This window comes from Ranitomeya variabilis, chromosome 1 (genome assembly GCF_051348905.1).
Source record: "Ranitomeya variabilis isolate aRanVar5 chromosome 1, aRanVar5.hap1, whole genome shotgun sequence".
NCBI classification, from domain to species: Eukaryota; Metazoa; Chordata; class Amphibia; order Anura; family Dendrobatidae; genus Ranitomeya; species Ranitomeya variabilis.
In genome coordinates, this window is record NC_135232.1 from 115,125,595 (window position 1) to 115,142,955 (window position 17,361).

Below are 17,361 nucleotides of genomic sequence, written 5' to 3' on the forward strand. Positions count from 1 at the left end.
TCCATCCTCTAAATGTGTTTGGGTCAGGGGTGCACAACATTTTTGGTTCAAGGGCCATATTATACTGAACCAATCTAAAGGGCCCCCAAAAAATGTAAAGGGGTGCTTACTAGTGATGAGCGAGTGTACTCGTTGCTCGGGTTTTCCTGAGCACGCTCGGGTGGTCTCTGAGTATTTGTTAGTTCTCGGAGATTGTTTTCTGTTGCCGCAGATACATGATTTACGGCTGCTACACAGGCTGAATACATGTGAGGAATGCCTGTTTGTTAGGGAATTCCCACATGTACACTGTGTGCAGAATTATTAGGCACGTTGTATTTTAGAGGATTATTTTTATTATTGATTAACAACTATGTTCTCAATCAACCCAAAAGACTCATAAATATCAAAGCTTAATATTTTTGGAAGTTGGAGTGGTTTTTTTTTAGATTTGGCTATCTTAGGAGGATATCTGTTTGTGCAGGTAACTATTACTGTGCAGAATTATTAGGCAACTTAATAAAAACCAAATACTGTATATTCTCATCTCGCTTGTTTATTTTCACCAGGTAAACCAATATAACTGCACAAAATTAAGAAATAAACATTTCTGACATGCAAAAACAAACCCCCCAAAAAATAGTGACCAACATAGCCACCTTTCTTTATGATGACACTCCGCGGCCTTCCATCCATAGATTCTGTCAGTTGATTTATCTGTTTATGATCAACATTGTGTGCAGCAGCCTCCCAGACACTGTTTCGAGAGGTGGACTGTTTTCCCTTCCTGTAGATCTCACATTTTATGAGGGACCACAGGTTCTCTATGGGGTTCAGATCAGGTGAACAAGGGGGCCATGTCATTATTTTTCTTCTTTGAGATCTTTACTGGCCAGCCACGCTGTGGAGTAGTTGGAGGCATGTGATGGAGCATTGTCCTGCATGAAAATCATGTTTTCTTGAACGATACCGACTTCTTCCTGTACCACTGTCTGAAGAAGTTGTCTTCCAAAAACTGGCAGTAGGTCTGGGAGTTGAGCTTCACTACATCCTCAGCCCGAAAACGTCCCACAAGTTCATCTTTGATGATACCAGCCCATACCAGTACTTCACCTCCACCTTGCTGGCGTCTGAGTCGGAGTGGAGCTCTCTGCCCTTTACTGATCCAGCCTCTGGCCCATCAAGAGTCACTCTCATTTCATCAGTCCATAAAACCTTTGAAAAGTCAGTCTTAAGATATTTCTTGGCCCAGTCTTGACGTTTTATCTTATATTTCTTGTTCAAAGGTGGTCGTTTTTCAGCCTTCCTTACCTTGGCCATGTCCCTGAGTATCGCACAACTTGTCCTTTTTGTTACTCCAGTAACGTTGCTGCTCTGAAATATGGCAAAACTGGTGGCAAATGGCATCTTGGCAGCTTCACGCTTGATTTTCCTCAATTCATGGGCAGTTATTTTTGCGCCTTTTTTGCCCAACACGCTTCTTGCGACCCTGTTGGCTATTTGCCGTGAAACGCTTGATTGTTTGGTGATCATGCTTCAAAGGTTTGGCAATTTCAAGACTGCTGCATCCCTCTGCAAGACATCTCACAATTTTGAACTTTTCAGAGCCCGTCAAATCTCTCTTCTGACCCATTTTGCCAAAGGAAAGGAAGTTGCCTAATAATTAAGCACACCTTATATAGGGTTTTGATGTCATTAGACAACACCCCTCCTCATTACAGAGATGCACATCACCTGATTTACTTAATTGGTAGTTGTCTCTTAAGCCTGAACAGCTTGGAGTACGACAACATGTATAAAAAGTATCATGTGATCAAAATACAACTTGCCTAATAATTCTGCACACTGTGTATTCAGGCTGTCCAGCAGCCATAAATCATGCAGCTGAGGCGACGAAAACGAAATCTCCGACCATTAACAAATACTCGGAGATCACCCGAGCGTGCTCGGGGAAAACTCAAGCAACGAGTATACTCGCTCATCACTAGTGCTTACATGAATACATCACCAGAACCATCGTCGGTACATCACAGCCAATTGTTGTGTATTTAAGAAAGATTTGGAGAGTTTCTGCCCCCAAAGAATCAGTGTATACACACCCAAACTTACACTAAGTTTTCAGAGCAGAAACTCAACCAACTTACAATGAAGCACATTATAGATTGCTACTTGATCAGAACCACCGTCCGTACATGATTCCAGCGCCAAAACCACCATCCGTACATGAATGCAGGGCCAGAGCCGCCATGAATACAGGAATAGAACCACCGTCAGTACATAAATACATCACCAAGCTTAGTACAGTGATAAATTTCCGTTTCATGTCAGCCCAATTTACACTTGTCACATGAGCCTGCAACTCCCAGTAGTTCTTTAACAATGGTAAGGAGATACTGGGAGTTGTCACTAGAGATGACTGAACTTCTTCGCAAAACGTTCACCAATCTCAAATTCATCACGAATGTAGCTCATTTGGATTTGTTAGAATCTGCAAAAGTCAACCAAAGTTTGGTCCATGCGTCATTTTTTGGGGGGTCCCCCATTTTAATAACCAGTAAAGGTTAAGTATACATCTATGAGTGGATATTAATCGCATGGGAACCTTTATGAATATTGGCTCATTCCCAGAATATTAACATAAACCCCCAGCCATCGGCTTTCCCTCTGCTGATTATGAAAATTTCGGTGGACCCCCACACGTTTTTTTTCAACTACTTTTTAATTGTCAACAAGAACAATAAGATCACCTGAGTCCATAGCAGCTGTTTCTCTTGCTTTTCAAGTGCCAGTGCTGGGCTGATGAACGGCTGTGAGTCTAGCACTCCGGCATTCAGCATTCCGGCACTGGATCTACCTTGAGTCCCGGTGGCTTGAAGTCGGGTAACCAGAGTTGAGAGCCAGGACATTTTAAGGTTACTGAAGTTTCCAGCTGCTGGAACACCTGAAGGCTGTAAACTAAGGTTACTTTGGCTGTGTATTTTACTGTGCTAGTAAATAAAAAAAAATTAAAAAAAAAATGGAGTGGTGTCCCCTGCAATTTTCATAAACCGCTTAGGGAAAGACGACAGCTGAGGGCTGATATTAATATTCTGGGAAAGAGACAATATTCATAAAGGATCCCAGGCTATTATCAGCTAACAGCTGTAAATTGTAGCCTTTCCTGGATATTAAAATGGGGAAACCCCCCCCAAAAAATGATGTGGGATTCCCCTGCATTTTTGGTAACTAGCCAGGCACAACTGATAGCTGTGGGCTGCAATCCTCATCTTCAGCAAGGCTGGTTATCAAAACAAGAGGTTTCCCCATTCTGTATTTTTTAATTATTTAAATACGGAATTTAAAAAACTGTGGAGTTCCCCGCATTTTTGACCACCAGCTAAGCTAAAGCAGACACCTTGGGGCTGCTATTCTTAGGCTGGTAAGGGGCCTTGGATATTGCCCCCCCAGCCTAAAAATAGCAATACGCAGTCGCCCCAGAAAAGATACATCTATTAGATGCACCAATTCTGGCGCTTTGCCCGGCACTTCCCACTGACCCTGTGGTGGTGGCAAGTGGGATTCATATTTGTGGGGTTGATGTCACCTTTGTATTATCCGTTGAGATAAAGCCCACAGCATAGTAATGAAGAGGTGTCTTTAAGACGCCTCTCCATTACTAATCCTTTAGTTATATTATAAAGAAACACACAGCCAAAATAAAGTCCTTTACTTGAAATAAAAATAACACACTTTTCCTTTTTTTATATGAAAATAACAAACACCATTATACTCACCTAACACTCATTCCATCGAAGCCCTAGTCTCCTGTAATAAAATAAAAAACAAACATATCCCTCACCTGTCCGTCGTTCTGTCCCATGTTGTAATCCATGTCTGGGGATAAACAGTTTTCATGTATAAACCAAAAAGACAAGGATCGCTAAAATGTAACTTTTAATAGAACCAGTAAAAAACTCTATTTATCATTATCATAATAATTTAAAAAGTGAGAAGATATTCAATGTACCTAAAAAACCCTAGGTCGCACTACAATGAGTACTGCCTGACAGTGGAGGTTGGCAGCCTACTTTACCTCGGTAGGCGCCCCCACTCCTCGACGGCTCACCCTTTTATTCCCTAGAAAATACCTACAATAGAGGAAAACTGGTGAACCCTAAAATACTGTCCTATAATACCACCTGCCTGGCAGTGGAGGTAGACACCCTAATTTACTGCGGTAGGTGCCCCCACTCAAGATGACTACCCCTAGGGTCCCTCACAATCCCTACAGTTTTGGATAGACAAAAGATAATGTCCCATATACACCTCTGATACCCATAAGAAAAAAGGAAAACAAGGAAAAAATAATCAGAAAAACTAATCAAAACCAAAATAATTAGTATAAGTTCAATTTGATATTAGTACCCACAGAGGAATACCATCAAGTACAATGACCTGAACCACAAAGATATACGGGTAAACAGAGTGCAAAAGATGTATGTTTGTCCAGATACGGTTTTTACAACAGCACAGAAGTGCCTACAAAAATACAGATATCAGATATTGAACATGCACTCCTCTATCCAATAAACGAGTCCCATCTTGTCTTGCTATATGATGTCTTATAACATAAGAGTGCTCAATATGAGAGATAAATTATTCAATAATAACCAGATATATGCACCCATATGTTCCCTGTGATCTAATAATCAACAGAATAATCATCGACATCTGTTTTGCCACTACAAGATGTGAACAAACCATTAAATAAGTTTTCTGGGTAGCAAGGACGTAATCACAGCCAATTATAGGCAAACAAATGAGGGGAACTCTTTACCACAGCAAAAAAAAAAGGAACACAATCGTCCTGCTCATGCAGATAAATAAAGAGTACCGTATATACTCGAGTATAAGCCAAGATTTTCAGCCCAAATTTTTGGGCTGAAAGTGCCCCTCTCGGCTTATACTCGAGTCACGGTCTGTGGCAAGGTCGGCGGGTGAGGGGAGAGGGCGCTGAGGCATACTTACCTAGTCCTGGCGATCCTGACGCTCCCCCTGCCCGTCACACTGTCTTCGGGTGCCGCAGCTCTTCCCCTGTACAGCGGTCACGTGGGACCGCTCATTAAACTTATGAATATGGACTCCACTCCCATAGGGGTGGAGCCGCATATTCATTTCCCTAATCAGCGGTGCCGGTGACCGCTGATAGAGGAAGAGGCTGCGGCACCCGGAGACCAGCTGTCCGGGGGAAGGAGCGGGACGCCGGGAGCAGGTAAGTATCGCATATTTACCTGTCCACGATCCACACGCGGGGCGCCGCTCCATCTTCCCGGCGTCTCTCCGCTCTGACTGTTCAGGTCAGATGGCGCGATGACGCATATAGTGTGCGCGGCGCCCTCTGCCTGATCAGTCAGTGCGGAGAGACGCCGGGACCGGACGCTGGGGAGCTGCAAGCAAGAGAGGTGAGTATGTGTTTTGTTTTTTTTATTGCAGCAGCAGCAGCGTTATATATGGCACAGATTTATGTGGAGCATCTATGGGGCCAAACTGAACGCTGCAGAGCATATAGGGCACAGCTTTATAATGAGCATCTATGGGGCCAAACTGAACGGTGCAGAGCATATATGGCACAGCTTTATAAGGAGCATCTATGGGGCCAAACTGAACAGTGCAGAGAATATAGGGAACAGATTTATAATGAGCATCTATGGGGCCAAACTGAACGGTGCAGAGCATATAGCTGTTGTAAAAACCGTATCTGGACAAACATACATCTTTTGCACTCTGTTTACCCGTATATCTTTGTGGTTCAGGTCATTGTACTTGATGGTATTCCTCTGTGGGTACTAATATCAAATTGAACTTATACTAATTATTTTGGTTTTGATTAGTTTTTCTGATTATTTTTTCCTTGTTTTCCTTTTTTCTTATGGGTATCAGAGGTGTATATGGGACATTATCTTTTGTCTATCCGAAACTGTAGGGATTGTGAGGGACCCTAGGGGTAGTCATCGTTGAGTGGCGGCACCTACCGCAGTAAATTAGGGTGTCTACCTCCACTGCCAGGCAGGTGGTATTATAGGACAGTATTTTAGGGTTCACCAGTTTTCGTCTATTGTAGGTATTTTCTAGGGAATAAAAGGGTGAGCCGTCGAGGAGTGGGGGCGCCTACCGAGGTAAAGTAGGGTGCCAACCTCCACTGTCAGGCAGTACTCATTGTAGTGCGACCTAGGGTTTTTTAGGTACATTGAATATCTTCTCACTTTTTAAATTATTATGATAATGATAAATAGAGTTTTTTACTGGTTATATTAAAAGTTACATTTTAGGGATCCTTGTCTTTTTGGTTTATACGATAAACAGTTTTCATTCTGGACGGTGCCAAGATGCAACCGTCCAGGCTGAGAACCACTGAGATATGAGCCGCTGCAAGAGTAGCATCAGTGAGCAGCGGTGACTTCATTGAGGTTACTGCTCGTCACTGAGGCTGCGTTCCCGGCTGGGCCCCTGAACCTTGGTGACCGTGGAGAGATCACAGCTTGCACAATGTGAAAAAGTGCAGTGCTGAACGCAGCCTCACTGACCGGCGGAACCCTCGATGGCGCTATCGCTAGTCACTGAGACTGCGCTCGCAGCAGCTCATTCCTCAATAGGAGAGGGATATGGTTGTTTACTTTTGTTTTTATTACAGGAAACCATGACTTAAGTGGAATGGGCAATGACATGTGGTTTAATTTAGATTCCCTTTCAATGAAATTACTTTATTCTGGTGGTTGTTTTTTTATGCAATATGACTGGGGTTAGTAATCGGGGCGTCTTATAGACTTATCTCCATTACTAACCTCTGGGCTTGATGTCACCCCGACAATATAAAGGTGACAACAACCTCCCCAAATATTGCCCCACTTGCCACCGCACCAGGGCAAATGGGAAGAGCCAAGCAAAGCTCCAGAATTGATGCATCTAATAGGTGAACCTTTTCAAGGGCTGCTGCGGGTTGCTATTTTTAGGCTGGAGGACCAATAGCCATGGCTTCTTCCGAGCCTGAGAATACCAGCCTCCAGCTGTCTGCTTTAGCTTGCTGGTTGTCAAAAATGGGGGACAACATGCCATTATTTGTTTATTTAATTTTTAAAAATGGTGTAGGACCCCCTCTATTCTTCAAAACGATCCTTGCCAACACTGATGGCTGAGGGTTGCAGCCCGCAGCTGCAAGTTTTGCCTGGCTGGTTATCAAAAATACAGGGGAACCCACAACATTTTTCATTCATTTATAGGTCAGGTGCGGCTGATGAATATTCCCATCAGCGGCACCTGCTCTAGCTGTTAGCAGCAGCAGGCATATGGGGATTGGACCAGTAGTCACATCAGCCCGATGCCTTTGAATGAAATTAAACTTTTTACCTACCGTCACAGACCCCGCGTTGTCATTCCAATTCATTGGAACCACGTGGTCATGTGACGTGCCAATTGGCGTGGTTTGTGACTCGCTTCCAGCACGTGCATGGTAAATGCAGCTGTCGGAACTCGAAAGTGGCATTTACCATGTTAATAGCCGTGGGTGTGCTTCCACCGGCAACTGTTAGTGGCACATGACAGCTGATCAGATCAGCTGTCATGTGCCTGAAAATGTGCGAGAGGGGAGGCGTGGCTTTTGATGTCCAGTTATATTCGCCGAACGTCAAAAGGCTCGCTCATCTCTAGTTGTCACTAGTCATCATTAGACTGTAGACCATACAGGAACCACAGTACTAATAAGAGGCAAGCAGCATCACAAATAAACTGTTACACCCACAAGGTGTGACAAAGTATAGTGGACTCACTAGACCACTGATGGTGCAGTGGCGGCTGTATACCCGATACTCAAAAGACAGGAGCGTGGATCTCATAAACCAAAAGATATTTATTAACAAGGTTGAACAAAAAGGGAAAAGGTGTCAGAGGGAAAGAACCTCTGGATCACGACCACTGTACCACGTAGTGGAGCACCGGGCAAGGTGTACCCCTATACAGGGATTCCCCCGTCACAACACCAGGTGGCCTGAATGCTGCGAATCCAGGACCAGAGGATGACACGTATTGACAGAAACACTGTGGAATACTTGGCTCTGCTGGTGGAGAGAATCCTGGAAGCTCAACGACGTCCCAGAAAGGTTGATCCCGTCGGTAGCAGTATCTGGAGAGTTCCGTGAGGAGAGGCTAAGTCAACTTGGAGAGGGAATCTGAGAGACCAGAGGGATCCAGGATAGGAATCGCCAGAAGAGGACTCTGTGAAAATAGAGATGTAAGTATAGTCCAAAAAAAGAAAAATGTCCAGCTCCACCGAATCTGTGAAGATAAAATTTCTTTATTCACAAACTTGTATCATAGAGGATACAAACTTCAGCACAAACCATATGGGTGTGAATCTCAACGGGTTTCTGGAGACTAAGCTCCCTTAATCATGACATTCTGAATAACACATGTATCCTACTTAAATACCCCTAGGCCCATGTAAGTATAGTGCAGAGCGTGGCCTGAAGCTGAGGCAACAATCCCAGAGAATAAACACGTTGCCCAGGCACCTCCCTTAAGGGGAGGATGCTTTTTATGCACAGACAGCCCTAATAGAGAACAGGTGCCCTGCTGTTTTAAGCATGTGCGGGGAGCGGCTCCTAAGAGCATTTCCAGGAGACCTGCCAAGAGGATGCAGGTTCTTAGCAGAGAAAGGAGCCGCTGATCGTCTGGAGCCACAGACAGGGTAAGGCTGTGTGATTGGTGCCGTTCTCCCTGCACAGTGGAGACCGGGCCTGCGGCTGAGGGCATGACATAAACATTTACATGCAGGTACCTTATAAGTGATGACATCTCTGATTGGAGTCATTCCCATCTCTTTTATATCCAGCCCTTTTGTCATAGTGCAGACTTCATGATGAGATACCACGCCCAGAGCTTGTCTCTCGAGACATCCCTCTTCTAGGGCCTTCAACAACACTTCCCAACTTTGTGCCCTTAAAAGTAAAAGTATCATTATACTGCCCCATAAATAAAAATATCTCCCATGCTGTGCCCCTGAATAAACAATTGCCCCTCATTTTGCCACCTGCAGAAAATATCCCCCCCACACTGCCCCTCACCAAAACATCCCCCACACACTGCCTGCTATCATACTCCCCTTATGTCTAGTGTGTACTGATGCAAACTAAGAGTAGCAATCTCTATACATAACAAAGTTGCAGTTGTAGTGCTATAGCATGTAAACATGAAATGTTTGACCTTTGAATTGCATTACTGCTCTAGATAATAACAAAAAAGCACATAATTTGGCTACCCTTACACGCTAGTCTTCTGTTTGGAAATGACAGTCTTATGTTATTTGTATATTTGCTCTCTGACAGAGCACTCCAAACACCAGCTCTTGGCGGTTTTAATTGCAGCAGGTTCCTACCAACCCATAAATGCGGGCTTCAGCCTAGGAAATTATTCACATTAGATAGGCTCCCAGCACCCGGATATCATCTTGTCATTGGCTGCTGGGCATGCATAAATTGGCCAAATTATGTGCCAAGTGTCTCAATTTTGTCTTATTTTCTAGAGCGGTAATGCAACTCAAATTTCATATATTTCATGTTTACATCTTATGGCACTGCAGAGTGCAACTTTGTTTAATATATAATGCGGCAGATTTATAAAAAATTTAAAAAAAAGTGTAAATCAAAAACTATTTGTTGTTCATAACAACCAATGACCGTACAGATTTCATTTTGCCAGAGAGGTTTTTTAAAAAATAAAATAAAATAAATTGGAAGCTGAACTTGGATTTGTTTCTATGGACAACAAAAACCGTTTGTCTTTTAGACAGATTTGATAAATAAGATCTATTGTTTGGGTTTTGGGTTAATGATGATTAAAGGGAATACATCAGCATGCTTTCACCTTCCAAACTATTTATATGTACACATACATCTCTTGCAAAGAAAAATCTAGCAATACCTTTACATGGCCAGTTCTTTCTCCATTACTGAAAAATCAGTGTTTGTATTGATATGCAAATGAGGCTGAAGATCTGAAGCCACTGTCACTCTAGATATATTACCCACCCAGTGCCACCGCCTCCTGCTTGACTGGCAGCCTGCATGCCACATATGTCAAACTCTGGTCCGTAGGCCAAATGTTGCCTGTAGAGTGAGTATATTTGGCCCGCGATGCCGTGAGGCATTGCACTGGCAACTGTATTGACATCCTGGATATCGATACAGTTGAAAGCAATGATGTAGGAAGAAGCGAAGCATCAGCTTGTGCTCCCTCTTCCATCATTCTCACTTTGTGTCTAACATCTCATCGGAGTTGGTGTGATTTTGTCATTACAACGTATCTGCCGAGCAGTGCAGAGGGTCAGAAGATGCATTGTAGAGACCGGAGCAGGGGGGAATGAGGATAGGTGAGAATTTTTTTTTAATGTGGAGGCCAATTTTTCTGTATGGAGGATTCTGTGGGGGACATTATGCTGTATGTAGCACTGTGGGGGCATTATGCTGTATAGAACACTACTTGGGGTCCATTATGCTGTATGGAGTACTATGTGGGTCCATTATTCTGTATGGAGTACTATGTGAGGCCATTATACTGTATCTAGCAATATGTGGGGCACATTGTACTGTATGGAGCACTATGTGGGGCCATTATGCTGTAAGGAAGACAATGTAGGGCTCCTGTAAGGAGGACTATGTAGAAGCTATTATGCTGTATGGAGCACTCTGGGGGTATTATGCTGTATGGAGCACTATATGAGGTCCATTATGTTGTATGTAGCATTGTGTGGCCATTATACTGTATGGAGGACTGTGTGGGCCCATTATACTGTATGTAGCACTATTTGGAGCCTATTATACTATATGGAGCACTATGTGGGGCCCATTACACTGTATGGAGTACTATGTGAAGTGCATTATAATGTATGGAAGGCAATGCAGTGCCTCATAATACTGTATGGAGGACTATGTGGGGCCACTATACTGTATGGCAGGCAATGCAGTGCCCCATTATACTTATTTGGTGGACTATCTGGAGCTATTATACTGTATGGAGAACTATCTGGGGCCATTATACTGTATGGAGGACTATGTGGGGTCATTATACTGTATGGAGGACTATGTGGGGTCATTATACTGTATGGTGGACTATGTGCGGCAATTATACTCTATGGAAGACTGTGTGGCCACTATATTGTATGGAGGACTATGTGGGGCCCATTGTACTGTGTGGGGATTACAGTTGGAGAATCCTACTGTGTTGGGGTCACCATACTTTGCCAATGGGGTACAATAAAGGTATTCATGCTGTGCATGTGAAGGGTATTGTGGAGGAATTCACTGTGGGGTATCTTACTGTATTTGGAGGGCACTTTTGTTAGCATCATACTTTACTTTTATTGTTCAGGGTTATTTATCCTTTGTTATTGCATATTTAAATTAGACCAAATGTAAGAGCAGGAAAAAGCATAACATATTATTCCAATATTTTTTTCTAAGATCTATTATTTAAAGTGTATTCTGTTTGTGGGACAACCTTTTTAAGTTTGTTTTCATTTGAAAAGGTTCATCATTATATTTGAAAAGGAAACATTTCAATTGTACACATTTATTTTAATAAATATCAAGGTTGACATGTAAATTTGTCCAAACTAATGATTTTGGCCCTATGTGTATTTGAGTTTGTCATCCCTGCTCTGCTGTGACTTTAGATAAAAGAGCTATCAGTCAAGTAGGAGGAGGCAGTACTGGATGGGTTATAGAGACAGAGTAACAGTGTTCAGATTTACAAGTAGCTCTTCAACCTCATTTGCAAATCGATTCAAATGCAGATTTATCAGTAATGGAGGAAAAGACTGTCCATCTAAAGGTATTGCTTTACTTGCCTATGAAGGCGTTATATGCACATGTAAATAGTTTGGGATGTTAAAATCATGCTGACAGATTAACATGTGCAATCACTGGAGAAGGGCACATGGTCAGAAGAATAGAAGGAACAAGTCAAAGAGGAAGACCAGCAACCCGGTGGCTTGAAAAAATTAAGATACCGGTAGAGAAGACCCTGGTGGACATAGGCTTGCACAAGATCGATCTTTTTACATAGCATTCATCCATCAAGTCGCCATGACTCGAGATCAAGCTGAAGGCCGTAATACCATGTGCAACGTTTTATTTGAGAGCTTTTTGATGCATTTAAAATGTTTAACCCAAGCTGTCCACAGCACACACTCAGCCAAGAGTGCTTGAGTTCTCAATAGGTAGAAGAGAGTAGGCTGCTGTACGAGATCTCTGGTGGCTTTCCTCCCATAACAGTAAACGATTGTGCATGCTGAAATCCAACATGCTAGATCCCTTCTTTTCCCAAATCTACCATCGAGAGTCTGCATAGTTTGGAAATAGTGTGTAGCCTGTGCTGCTGGTGTACATCGAGGAATCAAGCAAAAGTATTAACGGTGCGGTTTATTGTTTATGCATTTCAACGTATTACATCATGTTCTACAGGGGAACCACAGTTCACGGACAGTCCAACATTTTTATAGACATTTTTCCACACCTCCGTAAAGACCATGCCCCCGATATCCTGAATACAAGTAGATACAGAGAATTACGCCAGTATATAGGACAGGAGAAGTGGTACTGTGCAGTGTATATATACAGAATAATACAAATACTGAGAATTATACCCAGTATGCATTGTTGAGTAGTATATCACAAAATGGTGTGATCAAGAAATGCACTGACCTCAACCATGGTACTATTATAAACAATTTATTAGAACAATTCTTTTTTTAAAACAACATATACATGTAACTACAAGAAAGGGTCCTGGAACCACAAAAAAGGGACAACTCTGCCATAGGTCGCTCCCTTATGAAAATCTGGCTAAACACTAGGTGTTTCTATAGTTGCCCCTGCTATATTGCACATATATAAAGATCATAAATATTAACATATAATCACATGTGAGGAAAAGAAAATTCATTTGCTCATATGAGCACACCTTACTCTAGGTAGCTACACGCTAATCCTCTTAGTTTAATTAGATATTTCCCCCACATTGTAAAAATTAATAAATGCAACTATCTATTTAGTATGAGGCATACCTGTTTTTTAGCCACATGGGAGTGATCCTCGGCGTCCCTCTGCCCCGACGCGCGTTTCACACCGCTTCTTCAGGAGGCGTGTCTGGGCAGGGGATTAGCCGGTTTAAATATGGTGCGCCAAATAATGATTGGGCCCCCGGTGCTCCTAATAATTATAGCGAAGTGGAGTGTAATGCCTGTCATTGGTTGCGCTGGTGCCCGTCTTACATAGGTATACGGAACCGGATATTACGTATGTACGAAAACCGGAAGTTCCTCTTAGTTACTGCCGTACGGACTTCCTATTACCAAGGACATCGCGGCGCTTGCGCAAATATGCGGCGTCCTGTAACCAAGGGGATACAGATCCTGGTCATAGGGTCAGAGGCAGCAGGTCGTGTATACGCACGACTCTGCGTCCCCGTTTCCCTGGCGACCGTTCGCTGTTCTCCACAGGTCCGCGATTCGCGCAAGCGCACATCCCATCATAGGGTGTTAATGGAGGAAGAAAAAAAACTAGGGTAAATTTCTATTAGTGTTAATCTATTGGTGCATTCTATTATATGCAAAGTTACAATAACTCTAAAAATATTAAATATGCTGAAAAAGAACTGTTAGATAAAGTGCATGTATAACGTGTCTATTGAATTGTGTATTGGCCTAAAGGAACTTATATTAAAATGACCACTATATTTAAAAGAGTATCCTATTGATGCATAGTGCAAGAATGTGACTGTTAGTTTCAAATGCTGTGACAAAAAGCCATATAAAGTCCTATATACTGATGCCCTATTGATACATAGTGCAGGGATGTGACTATTAATTTCAACTATTATGACTAAAAGCCAAAGTGCATTGTGCCCTGATAATCTTAACACAACCCACCCTGCTAACCTAGCAGAGTTTTTTTATAAAAAAATTTCTATATTACAAAAAAATTTCTATATTAAAATATCCCTATATATCTGTGATACCCAATTTTTTAGTCCCTATGTGTGGATTAAAATGTGCATAAATATTGTCCCATAAAATTCTCATCCAACTTATAACATAGCATAATACAAACAAGTATAAAAATAGAATCCCATACTCCCAATGGTGCCAAAACTGACACCATTGGTCCACATTACAAAGTCCTCCATGGTTTCTTAAACTTTCATAGTTCTTTAACTTTGATATTAAGATGTCCTTGGATTATTTCACTCCATCTTGACCGGAATGGTAGATGCCCAAATAAATATTGTAAAAGTTGATGTATATAAAGATCTAAAATACAAAAAACATTGTCACTAAAAAAACCAACATACATGAATAGATAAAAAGTACAGGTCATCAAAAGATGACCTGATACTATAAGATTAAAACCCCCTACCATACTACTACCCCATTAGTCATCTATCCACTTATAAGAATGCACTGAACCCAAAACTTTCATTTAAGCCTTGAGGTGTCACCGTGCCTAATCTGTAAATCCACTGACACTCTTTTTTCGCTAGTCTCTTGCTAACATCACCTCCTCTACATCCCAAATCCAGCATGTCTATACCTTTGACAGATAATAACCTAGAATTGCACTGATGGTAACGCTTAAAATGCCTTGGGATAGTTTGTAATGTGGTCTCGTCAAGGACTGTTTTGGCTTCTTCTATATCAAGGCAATGTTCTCATACCCTGATTTTCAGCTTACGACTAGTCATCCCTATGTATATTTTACCACATGGGCATTCTGCATAGTATATTACCCCTGTGGATGAGCATGTGATATGTGCTCTAATGTCATAATTTCTAGTGCCGTCATGATTTTTGAAACCACTGCTTCTTTTCATATTTGCACATCCCTTGCACATCCCACAAGGAAAGAATCCCTTTCTAGTGACTATCCTCTTTTCTTTGGCCCTTCCCTTGGGATCATATGTACTATGTACAAGAATGTCCCTTAAGCTAGGAGCTCTTTTCGCAACTAGTGAGGGTCTCTCAGGAAGAATCTTTTTAAGGATAGGATCTGCAAACAGAATCTTCCAATGTTTTTGGATGAAGTTACGTAATTCATACCATTCATTACTATAATTAGTAATGAATCTTACCTGATTGTCCTGTTCCTTATTCCTCGAAGTGGGCTGGTTCTTGTGCAATAATTGTTGTCTGGGAGTGTTTTTCGCTCTCCAATATCCTTTTTGTATAACCTGTCGATTGTATCCTCTGTCTTGGAAACGTTCTTTCAGAACTCCCGCTTGTATTTCAAATTGTGCCTCTTCAGAGCATATCCTTTTGACTCGTAAAAATTGCCCGATGGGTATGCTGTTGGTGGTAGATTTGGGGTGTAAAGAGGACGCATGCAGCAACGAGTTAACAGCTGTAGGCTTACGATATACAGTTGTGGACAAATGTCCATCCGGCAACGTCGTAATATATAGGTCCAGGAAATCTATCTCTCGCCCATATTTATACGTCATTTTGATGTTTTTTCCGTTTTGATTTAACCTGTTCATGAAGATATCAAGCTCCTTCACTGGCCCCTCCCAGATAAACATGACATCGTCAATGAAGCGAATCCAGTTATGGACTCGCTCCATTCCTTCAATTTCTTCTTCCTGAAATATCGACCACTCCCATGCTCCCATGAACAAATTGGCATACGAGGGGGCACATGAGGCCCCCATCGCTGTACCCTGTAATTGCAGGAAAGTTTTCCCTGCAAACATAAACACATTGTGAGTGAGAATGAACTTAAGTAGGGTGAGAACGAATTCTGACATATCCCTATTCATGTTGCTCTGTGTTAAGTATTTTTCAACTGCCTGTAGGCCATCCGTATGCCTAATACATGAGTAAAGTGCCTCTACATCGGCCGTGACTAGGACCATTTCATCTGTCAATTGTATGTTTTCTAGGTGTCCTAGAGCAGCGGTCGTGTCCTTAATATATGAGGGAAGCTGTATCACCAGAGGCTTAAGATAATACTCCACTATGTCGCATATAATTTCACATAATCCCTCATTTGCAGCCACTATCGGCCTACCAGGTGGATCAGTGGGATTTTTGTGTACCTTCGGTACCAAATAGAAGGTAGCCAATCTAGGATGTAATTTAATGTAAATATCCAGCAGTTTTTTAGGGATGATGTTGTTTTCATAAGCTTTAGTGAGAATTCCAATCAATTCTTCTTTAAATTTAGTCAATGGATTGTATGTTAGTTGTTTGTATTCACGAGCATTGTGCAGCAGTTTTTCTGCTTGCATTTCATACATGTTGTTAGGCCAAATTACCACATTCCCTCCTTTATCAGCATTTTTGAAAACAACATCATCCCATTCACTCAATTCCTTAAGAGCCACTTTTTCCTTATGGGTCAGATTGTTCCTAGCAACTCTCCTAGAATTAGTCCTCAATTCCTCAATATCCATTGCCACCATCTTAGTAAATGTATCTATGGCCGGAGCCGTGGTTAGTGAGGGGAATTTGGTAGATTTATTGATTAATTTCATGGGAAACTTACTTGTGCTCGCCGTATTTTCCTCAAGGAGTGACACAAGCGTCTCCAATGTCTCTTGTTCTTCAATATCTATCGTTGCTTCATCTGACTCCCTATAGTGCAATTTTTTCAAAATCAGCTTTTCTGGAGAACAGATGTAAGTCCTTTATTGTGGTAAATGTATCTATGGTGGAAGATGGAGAAAAACTTAAACCTTTTTGTAATACACTCTCTTGTTCATTTGTCAATATATGTGTTGAGAGGTTTATTACCTTCACTGAGTCACCCTTACGGGTATAGTTCCCGTAGGCCGCTCCTTTTTTAGAATATTGTCGAGTCCTAGGTCCTTTATACATGTTGTAAGTTGATTCTCCTCCCTCACTCAAAGAAGAGTTGGATATCACGGATGAACTTCTGGATGTGTTTCTTTGTATTGGAGCTTTTTCAGCTTGCCATTTGAAAATTTTTTTATTTTCAAAATCAGCCAGATCTCTCTCATATTTTTTCTGTTTATTCTGGGCGATTGTTCCTTCCCATTTTTCTATTTCCTTTTCCAACTTACCAATCATCTCCTGAAAGCAGTCCGCTTTCAGCTCCTGTTGTAACATTTTCTGTAAAGAGTCAATCTCCCTCTCAATGTTTTTTAGGGTAGCTATATTGCTTTCAATGATGATACTGATAAATTCAAAGGAACAAGTATTGGCTGCCTTGATCCATCGTTCCTTAAGGGATTCATCATTCAAGTCAAAGGTGGGATATAGATGAATTCTTAATCCTCTTGGGATGATTTGTTGTGTTATATAGTTTTCCAAGGTGACTTTTGTCCACCATATTTTAA

At 41.9% G+C, this 17,361-nt stretch overlaps 1 long non-coding RNA gene across 1 annotated transcript; it reads right to left on the reverse strand.

Annotated features, from left to right (window-relative positions):
* Nucleotides 1-12,840: 12,840 nt before the first annotated feature.
* LOC143793767 (uncharacterized) lies at nucleotides 12,841-16,703 on the reverse strand. The gene is made up of 3 exons (XR_013220248.1): nucleotides 16,548-16,703; nucleotides 15,136-15,349; nucleotides 12,841-14,317 (listed from the first exon to the last, which is right to left on the reverse strand). It is a non-coding gene; the product is annotated as an uncharacterized LOC143793767 (long non-coding RNA).
* Nucleotides 16,704-17,361: the final 658 nt, after the last annotated feature.